The sequence below is a fragment of the Hydra vulgaris genome, chromosome 08 (assembly GCF_038396675.1).
Source record: "Hydra vulgaris chromosome 08, alternate assembly HydraT2T_AEP".
In the NCBI taxonomy this organism is placed as follows: domain Eukaryota; kingdom Metazoa; phylum Cnidaria; class Hydrozoa; order Anthoathecata; family Hydridae; genus Hydra; species Hydra vulgaris.
The window spans coordinates 13,846,503-13,855,308 of NC_088927.1; positions in this window are offsets into that span (position 1 = coordinate 13,846,503).

Consider the following 8,806-nt stretch of genomic DNA (forward strand, 5'->3'; position numbering starts at 1 on the left):
TGGTCGTTTACAAGCGCTATGTTTAGGTACGCATGCGTAAGAAAATACGAAAAACTTTTGAACTTGCAAAATGGCTACGGTTCTTAAGTACAGTAAATATTTTATATGGCAACAGTTTATTTTTTAATTATTTTCTGAAATGTCAATAATGTAGCCTTATTTCTAATGTAGATCAGTATATTATTACAAAAAATTCATAAAAAAATAAATAAAAAAAGGGTTAAAAATATTTAAGCGTATTTAAACTTTATTTTCAATTAATAACATTTTAGTGAAACTCATAGATTTGTTTATTTATTAGAAATCAATTTTCTAAAAATCTGACTGTAGGATTTCAATATTTTTTTTAAACTTTAGATAAATATGTTCTATATATATATATATATATATATATATATATATATATATATATATATATATATATATATATATATATATATATATATATATATATATATATATATATGTATATATATATATATATATATATATATATATATATATATATATATATATATATATATATATATATTCCATTTGTCCGACCCACATCAAAGAAAAAGAAAGAATAGAAATGGGTTAAAAATTGATAAAACCTGAGAAAATATTCGAATTCTAATTAAATAAATTTTGAGGAAAAAAATTTGATAACCAAATTATTTAAAAAAGAAAAACCAAACCCAAAGTTGATTAAATGTTCCACCTTGAAAGAATAACAAATAGAAAAACGCGGCTATTAAAAGTGAATTTAATTTTTAAAATGTGATTAGGAAGATACCAATACTATTTTTAAATCAACAGTTTTTTAAGCAGATTACTTGTTGAAGCTAGCTCGTCTATTTTATCTGCATCTTTTATCAATCTTATTTTTCTGTGTTTATCTTCGTGAATGTTTCTAGGTTGTCTTGAGTCATGGTGATAAGCAAATGATTTTTAATGAATTTTAAAATGGAAAAGCTTCTTTCGCATGCAACTTACGTGAATGAAAGCGACAAAATATACTTATATGTTAAATCATTTCTTGCATATGCTTCATTTACTAAATTTTTTTTTTAAACATCTTTGCTTCCAACAAGGCTGCAAGCAACCACTAATTAGAGTTGGAACTTACTGGAAGAGAAAAGATTGTAGAGCAAGAAAACGATTGACAGACGACTTAAAAGATTGCAAATTATATGAATCAGGAAAGCAAGATGAAGGAAGCGAATTCCAAAGAACTGATGTTCGAGGAAAAAAACTAGACAAATAAGAATTATTGGAGCACTTAGGAACAGTCATAGAAAAAGGATGAGACTTAATTGAATGACGAGTAATACTAGAATGAATTTTAGTAGATGGCACAAGAGACTTGCATTTACTAGATGGCACAAGAGAAATTGTATTGAATCAAAACCAGGTAACAGCAAATGGTGCAATTTTTGCAGGCAACACATAACTTATGAAAATTATTTGCGAATTCTTCAACATTTTCTGAACTTTCTATCGCTATGTCATACGTACTCAAAACGGAGTCTTTAATGCTATCCCAGTTCCAAATGAAACTGGTAAGCTGTGTACGTAAATTTTGTGCTGTTGCTTGTTCATCAAATGGCAATAGATGTTGACTCAATTTTTCACAAGTAGTAATTGATGCATTTTGAATTTTCAATTGTTCAAATTTTTTTAGGGCTTAAGGAGGGAAATCAGCATAAAACCATTGACTTCCTTGAAAACGCCTGCTCATGCTTTCTATGATGGTTTTAAATTATTACATCATGAACTTTTACTTTAAAAGAAGTGAGAATATCAAGAGGAAGTTCAGGTTGGCTTGGAACATCTACATCAGGAAATAGATTTTTATTTCAGATTCTCTTTTCTGGCAGAGTACTTTTTGCTTCCAAATCATGTTAATCAAGTTTTTCATTAACTTTACTGACAAAATAATTCGTAACCGCCAATACAGTATCAAACTCTGTAGAATAAGGTTTTAGTTTTTCTGTAGTTTTTGTTACCATGTTATAAGCAATCAAAATGTCCATATTAACGATTTGTAAATATTTTGACAGTGGTATTGTTAACTGAAAAATAAGTAAATATATCTGTGCAGTTAAAATTATTTCATATTTCAGGAGTCCATCTTTGAAGTCTTTCGCCTTTACTCGAACATCATGTATAATCTAAATCTGGATTTGCAAATCCGCCAAATATTTTTGCAAGTGCAGCATCCTTTGACCACCAACGTGTTTTACCAATAGTTGAAACCCTGCAATGGTGTTCGTCATTTTGATTTTACGCCAAAAAAATGTCCATTCTCAGATATGATCCACGAATAAAAGCTGCTACGTCATTCAATAAATTAAATAGTGAAATAATAGAAAGTACGGTATTACAAACATCTGACATAACAAAATTAAGAACATGAGCATAATACCAAACGTGTATTTGATTGGGATTTTCTTTGAGCAACCATGCTACGAATCCTTTGTATTCTCCATTCATGTTGGGAGCTCTGTCTGTTGCATTACCGACGCACTTTAATATATCAATGTTCAATGTACGCAGAGTTTGTGACATTATAATCGATAAATATTCCTCAGTAGAAAATTCGCATGCAACCATTGTTAATAACCTTTCGTAAATTCGGTCGGTTACATATCTAACGACAATTGAGCATTGGTCCTTAGTCGTTCGATTTTGTGTTGTATCAATCTGCAGCAAAAACATACCAGCTGTGTTAACTTTTCTTGATTTTGAACTTGTTCTCGTCGTACTGATAATTGTGTGGAAAACAGTAAGTTTTGTACGATAGATTTTGAAAAATATTCGAAATATGCTTCTGTTGATTTGTTGATTTTTCGTGTTCTTCTACTCTTTGGTGAGTGTGTTTTCTGTCATTCCTTTTATTAACAGGGTTTAGTATGTCAATCAAAGAAAATGCTAAGCATATGGAACAATATAATGCATGATCTTCCACAGAATAAGTTAAACATTTACGGTTCGTACCATTATGTCGCACAAAAGATTTCATAATAATTGGATCTGCAGCTATTTGGACTGGATGAACTTCAAAAACTTAATTAAGAACGGTTGATGGTGGATAAGATGACATTTTAAAATTTTTTCGAAAAAAAATTTTAAAATGTCAATCTCCGTGGCTGTTTTCTGGTGATAATTAGCATAAAAACCGTAAATTTCAAATTTCAGCCCATAATGTTAACCCTAACCCTTGTCCCAAGTCCCCCAAAATTATTTTTTGGTTTTTTCAAAGATTAAAAGTTATTTTAAGTAAATAAACAAGTAAATTCAGTTTTAACTTTTATTTTACATATATGTTCAGGAAAAAAAATCATCTCCGTTATAAATGTAGAGTAAAAGACAATAAATAGAATAATCTCGAATAAATCTAAATTAAGTTAAATAAAAAAATAAAAGATAATATAAGAAATAAAGTTTAACAAAAAGTTTAAAAAACCAGTTTATATGTTGTTCTGCTTGATCAACAAAAATATTAAGAATTTGTTCCCTTACTGTTTCTATGCAGTTAGTGTTTGGATCGATATGGCTCTGACTGTGAGTCTCATTTTGCATATATGTTGACAAACTTTTAACTGCTACCTTTGTGGTACTTAATACTTCATCAACTACCATAGTATCATCATGTACTGTTTCTGTCAGTGTTAATATGTGATTAATATTCGAGCTAACCAGAGCCTGTTTAGCGTTTTCTATATTTTCATGAGCTATCCTTGTTCTGGAATTTCTTTGAGAAACGAAGTCACTTATTATGAAACATTTATTAGCTGCTGATTTAATCAGTTGTTTTTTTTTATCAAGCAATTTTTCATCTCGTCCCTTTCTTTTCTTGCGTTCACTCATTTTGAAATTTTTGACCGATCTGATTTAGGCCTGCCCACCAGCCCACCAGGAATTCTCCCGGTGCTCCCTGGGGCCAGTCCGCCACTGTATATATATATATATATTTATATATATATATATATATATATATATATATATATATATATATATATATATATATATATATATATAAATATATATATATAAATATATATATATATATATATATAAATATATATATATATATATATATATATATATATATATATATATATATATATATATAAATATATGTTTATATATATATATATATATATATATATATATATATATAAATTAGTAAAAACACTTATTTAACTTTTGATTACTTCAACACTGTGTTTCACCATCAGTAGGTTCATCAGGAAGAATGTCTAAACATAAAAAAGTTTTCAAATTATAGAAAAATTATTTCATAGGAAGTTGGGAATTGTTATAATTAATTATGTAATAACTGTAGTATTTTGCTATCAGAAAGTTGCATCAACTACATTAGATAATTAAAAAATCATGAGAAGAATTCTTTAGAATTAGGATAAATTTGGACTGGTCACTTGTTTTTATAATTTTTTTAAATGGACTTGTTTTCATGTCTGCATTTAGAAATTAATTCTGATTTTTTATTCAGTAAATTTTCTTGATCTAAATGAGTAATAATTTCAAACTTTTCTTGTAAACATAGTATACTTTTTTTGGAAATGTTATTAAAGGCAGTCGCAGTTTTTAGAATAGACTAGTTTAATTTAAAATTAAAATTTTTTTGTTTTAGTTGCGAAATATATTTAGACAGCATAGTCTAAATATATTTGGCAACTAAATTTTTTTTTTTTGAGAAAAAATGAATTTCTCAAAAAACAAAATACTGAATGGCAAATGCTTATCAAAAAATATTATTTACAAATGCATTGTTTCCTCGCAAAACAACCCGGATGAACAATATATTGGCTATTTTTTTTTTGCTACTTGCGTGAAATTTGTGATAGTATTACCAACAAATATTAGTAATTTAGCTGATTTCTGGTACTGCAGGTAACAGTAGCATAAAAAGAGTTTATTATCAAAATACAATATACGCAATTTTGATTTTATATGGCTTTTTAAATATTATTTAATAAGCTGATAGTAATACACTGTATTACTATCAGCTTATTTATTATTAGGATATTTTTTTAAATTTATTTAGCTATATGTTATTATTTTTTATTGATTTTATTAAAGTTACCTAATATCTTTTATTTCAAAAAAATAAAATTGTTTACACTGCGTTTTGATGATAAATACTTTATACTTATAAGCTAATGCCAAAAAACGACAATTTAAGAAAAAAAACATGCAGCCACCTCCTAATGTTATTATTATTATTTAGTTTTATTTAACACCCAATGTAATTTACAAGGTAAAAAGAAAAATAAGAAAGTTATTTCCGGTGATTTTTACTTCAGATTTTTTTCTTCAAGAATATCTATGAAAACTTCTCTTTGCTCTTTTGCATTCCAGTATGCATTGCAGCACTCTATTGCATTTCAGCACGCATGGCAGCACTCTATTGCATATTTTAATGATTGTTCAACATCGGAGGGAATTTCATTTTTGGTGCAATTTTTAACTTCTTTTTATTTTGAATTAAATTTTTAAAATCTAACATCTGAAAACGGCATAGTTCCTGGACATCATCAACAAACCAATGTTGAAACAAAGGTCGTTCCAGCTGAGAACAGATAACATCTGCAGTTGATCTATTATTCAGAAGACGAAGGAACAAGTTTAATCTGTTTTGTCTAATACTTTCCAAAATTTCCTGGATTCCAAATGTTTGTTATATGATAAAAAAACACTGGTTTTAAAAATTTTTTAATTAAAAAGTATTTTTTGTAGTCCTTCAATACCCTTAAATATAACGAGTTCCTAATATTATCAACAACAAAAAAATCTTCAAAAGTTTATCTTGACATTTCGCCTCAAATTGAGCATATGAAAATTTCAAGTATGATAATTATATTATAAAAAAACTTATAGAAAAAAGTTGGTAAAAATGCACATTTTTCTTTTTTAGTCAATAAACTTCATTATTTATGGTAATTAAATCAACATTGAAATTTTCTTGTAATTTCCATTTATTTGTGATCCAACATGATACACTTAAATAATTTTTTTTGATAATATTAGGAACTTGTTATGTGCAAAGGTCTTTTGGGACCCCTGAAAGTATTTTTATTCAAAAAATTTTCAAAAACCAGTTTTTTTTTTATTATATAAAAAAAATTAAGTGGTTGGAAGAATATATATTTCTTAAAAATGTTGCTTTTTGGGAAAACCCTGTTAAGTAATAATATATTTTTTTAAACTTGAGATAAATATTTTCTATATCGATGATGTTTTTCTGGTCATTGCTTCAACTTTTTTTCGATATAAAAATTACTTTTACTGTCATGACTTTTAATATATTAAAGTATTTTTTTACTTTTGTATATATATATATATTTATATATACATATATGCGTATATATATGTGTATATATATATATATATATATATATATATATATATATATATATATATATATATATATATATATATATATATATATATATATATGTATATATATATATATATATATATATATATATATATATATATATATATATATATATATATATATATCACGGCTGTTTCACGCAATGTAAAATTGGGCATTACATTCAGTTAAGCAAAAAAAAAAAACAATTTCCGCATAAAAAGTATAAAAATTCAACAACTTTAAGTAATAGTATTTTTTTTCTATAAACGCTTTCATCTTCTAGTTAAAAAAATATGAAAGATCTATCTTTCCTTGTTAAATAAATATTTGTATTAAACCGAATAGAAATAAAAGTTGTAAAAGTGTTGGTCATAATTTGGGACCACTATTCCGATTTTTGCGATTATTACGTAAAACCTGTCATAGGCCAACTAAGATTTGATAACATAGCTACATGGTTGAAGCTTAAAATTTGGAACACTTATTAATGAATGCCTGTTCTATCTAGATTTTAACAGACTTTACAAAATATTATATATAAAAAGTTAGTTTTTAATGCGTTTATGTTTTTGTTTTTATTCGTTTTGAATAAAAAACTTAATATTTTTAAAAAGTCTATGGAATTAGTAATACTTCAACCTTTTATGAATAAGAAAATTAAAAAATTATATTTCGCATCTCTAGCTATGCAATCAAATATGTTTTCAAACCTGGCATGTTTGGCACTGAATTGAAGCAATGACGCATGTTACGTCACGTAACCTTAAATGCGTTGCAAAATTACACTCTAGTTTTATTTTGGTTTTTATTAGGCTAATCAACTTTGTTAAATTATCTTCACATACTTAAATATTTTTTAAAATGTGTTTAATATTATTAAAATTGATAAATATATTTAATTTCCATTTAAATTTCTTTTTTTTTAAAAAAAAAAAAAGCATTTTTTGAAATATTTGGCGATTTTGTTGTCTGACTTTAATAATCCCTCTATCGATTCACATTAGGTTAAAGTAAAATTTCCGATACTGTATATATATATATATATATATATATATATATATATATATATATATATATATATATATATATATATATATATATATATATATATATATATATATATATATATATATATATATATATATATATATATATATATATATATATATATATATGTATATATATATATATATATATATATATATATATATATATATATATATATATATATATATATATATATATCACGGCTGTTTCACGCAATGTAAAATTGGGCATTACATTCAGTTAAGCAAAAAAAAAAAACAATTTCCGCATAAAAAGTATAAAAATTCAACAACTTTAAGTAATAGTATTTTTTTTCTATAAACGCTTTCATCTTCTAGTTAAAAAAATATGAAAGATCTATCTTTCCTTGTTAAATAAATATTTGTATTAAACCGAATAGAAATAAAAGTTGTAAAAGTGTTGGTCATAATTTGGGACCACTTTTCCGATTTTTGCGATTATTACGTAAAACCTGTCATAGGCCAACTAAGATTTGATAACATAGCTACATGGTTGAAGCTTAAAATTTGGAACACTTATTAATGAATGCCTGTTCTATCTAGATTTTAACAGACTTTACAAAATATTATATATAAAAAGTTAGTTTTTAATGCGTTTATGTTTTTGTTTTTATTCGTTTTGAATAAAAAACTTAATATTTTTAAAAAGTCTATGGAATTAGTAATACTTCAACCTTTTATGAATAAGAAAATTAAAAAATTATATTTCGCATCTCTAGCTATGCAATCAAATATGTTTTCAAACCTGGCATGTTTGGCACTGAATTGAAGCAATGACGCATGTTACGTCACGTAACCTTAAATGCGTTGCAAAATTACACTCTAGTTTTATTTTGGTTTTTATTAGGCTAATCAACTTTGTTAAATTATCTTCACATACTTAAATATTTTTTAAAATGTGTTTAATATTATTAAAATTGATAAATATATTTAATTTCCATTTAAATTTCTTTTTTTTTAAAAAAAAAAAAAGCATTTTTTGAAATATTTGGCGATTTTGTTGTCTGACTTTAATAATCCCTCTATCGATTCACATTAGGTTAAAGTAAAATTTCCGATACTGTATATATATATATATATATATATATATATATATATATATATATATATATATATATATATACAGTATCGGACAAAACGAGTACAACCAAATAATGCTAAGTTTCTTTATATAAAAGTGCTGCATTGTTTCGATTTAGAGAAATAACTGTTTCGAGACAAAGTTCTTTAAGTTTTATTCATCACAAAGTTCATTATTTGTACACGAAAATTAATAAATTAATCAAAAGTATTAAAAAAAGTTGATTTCTTTCTGGACAAAACAAGTGCAACTCGACAAAACGTTGAC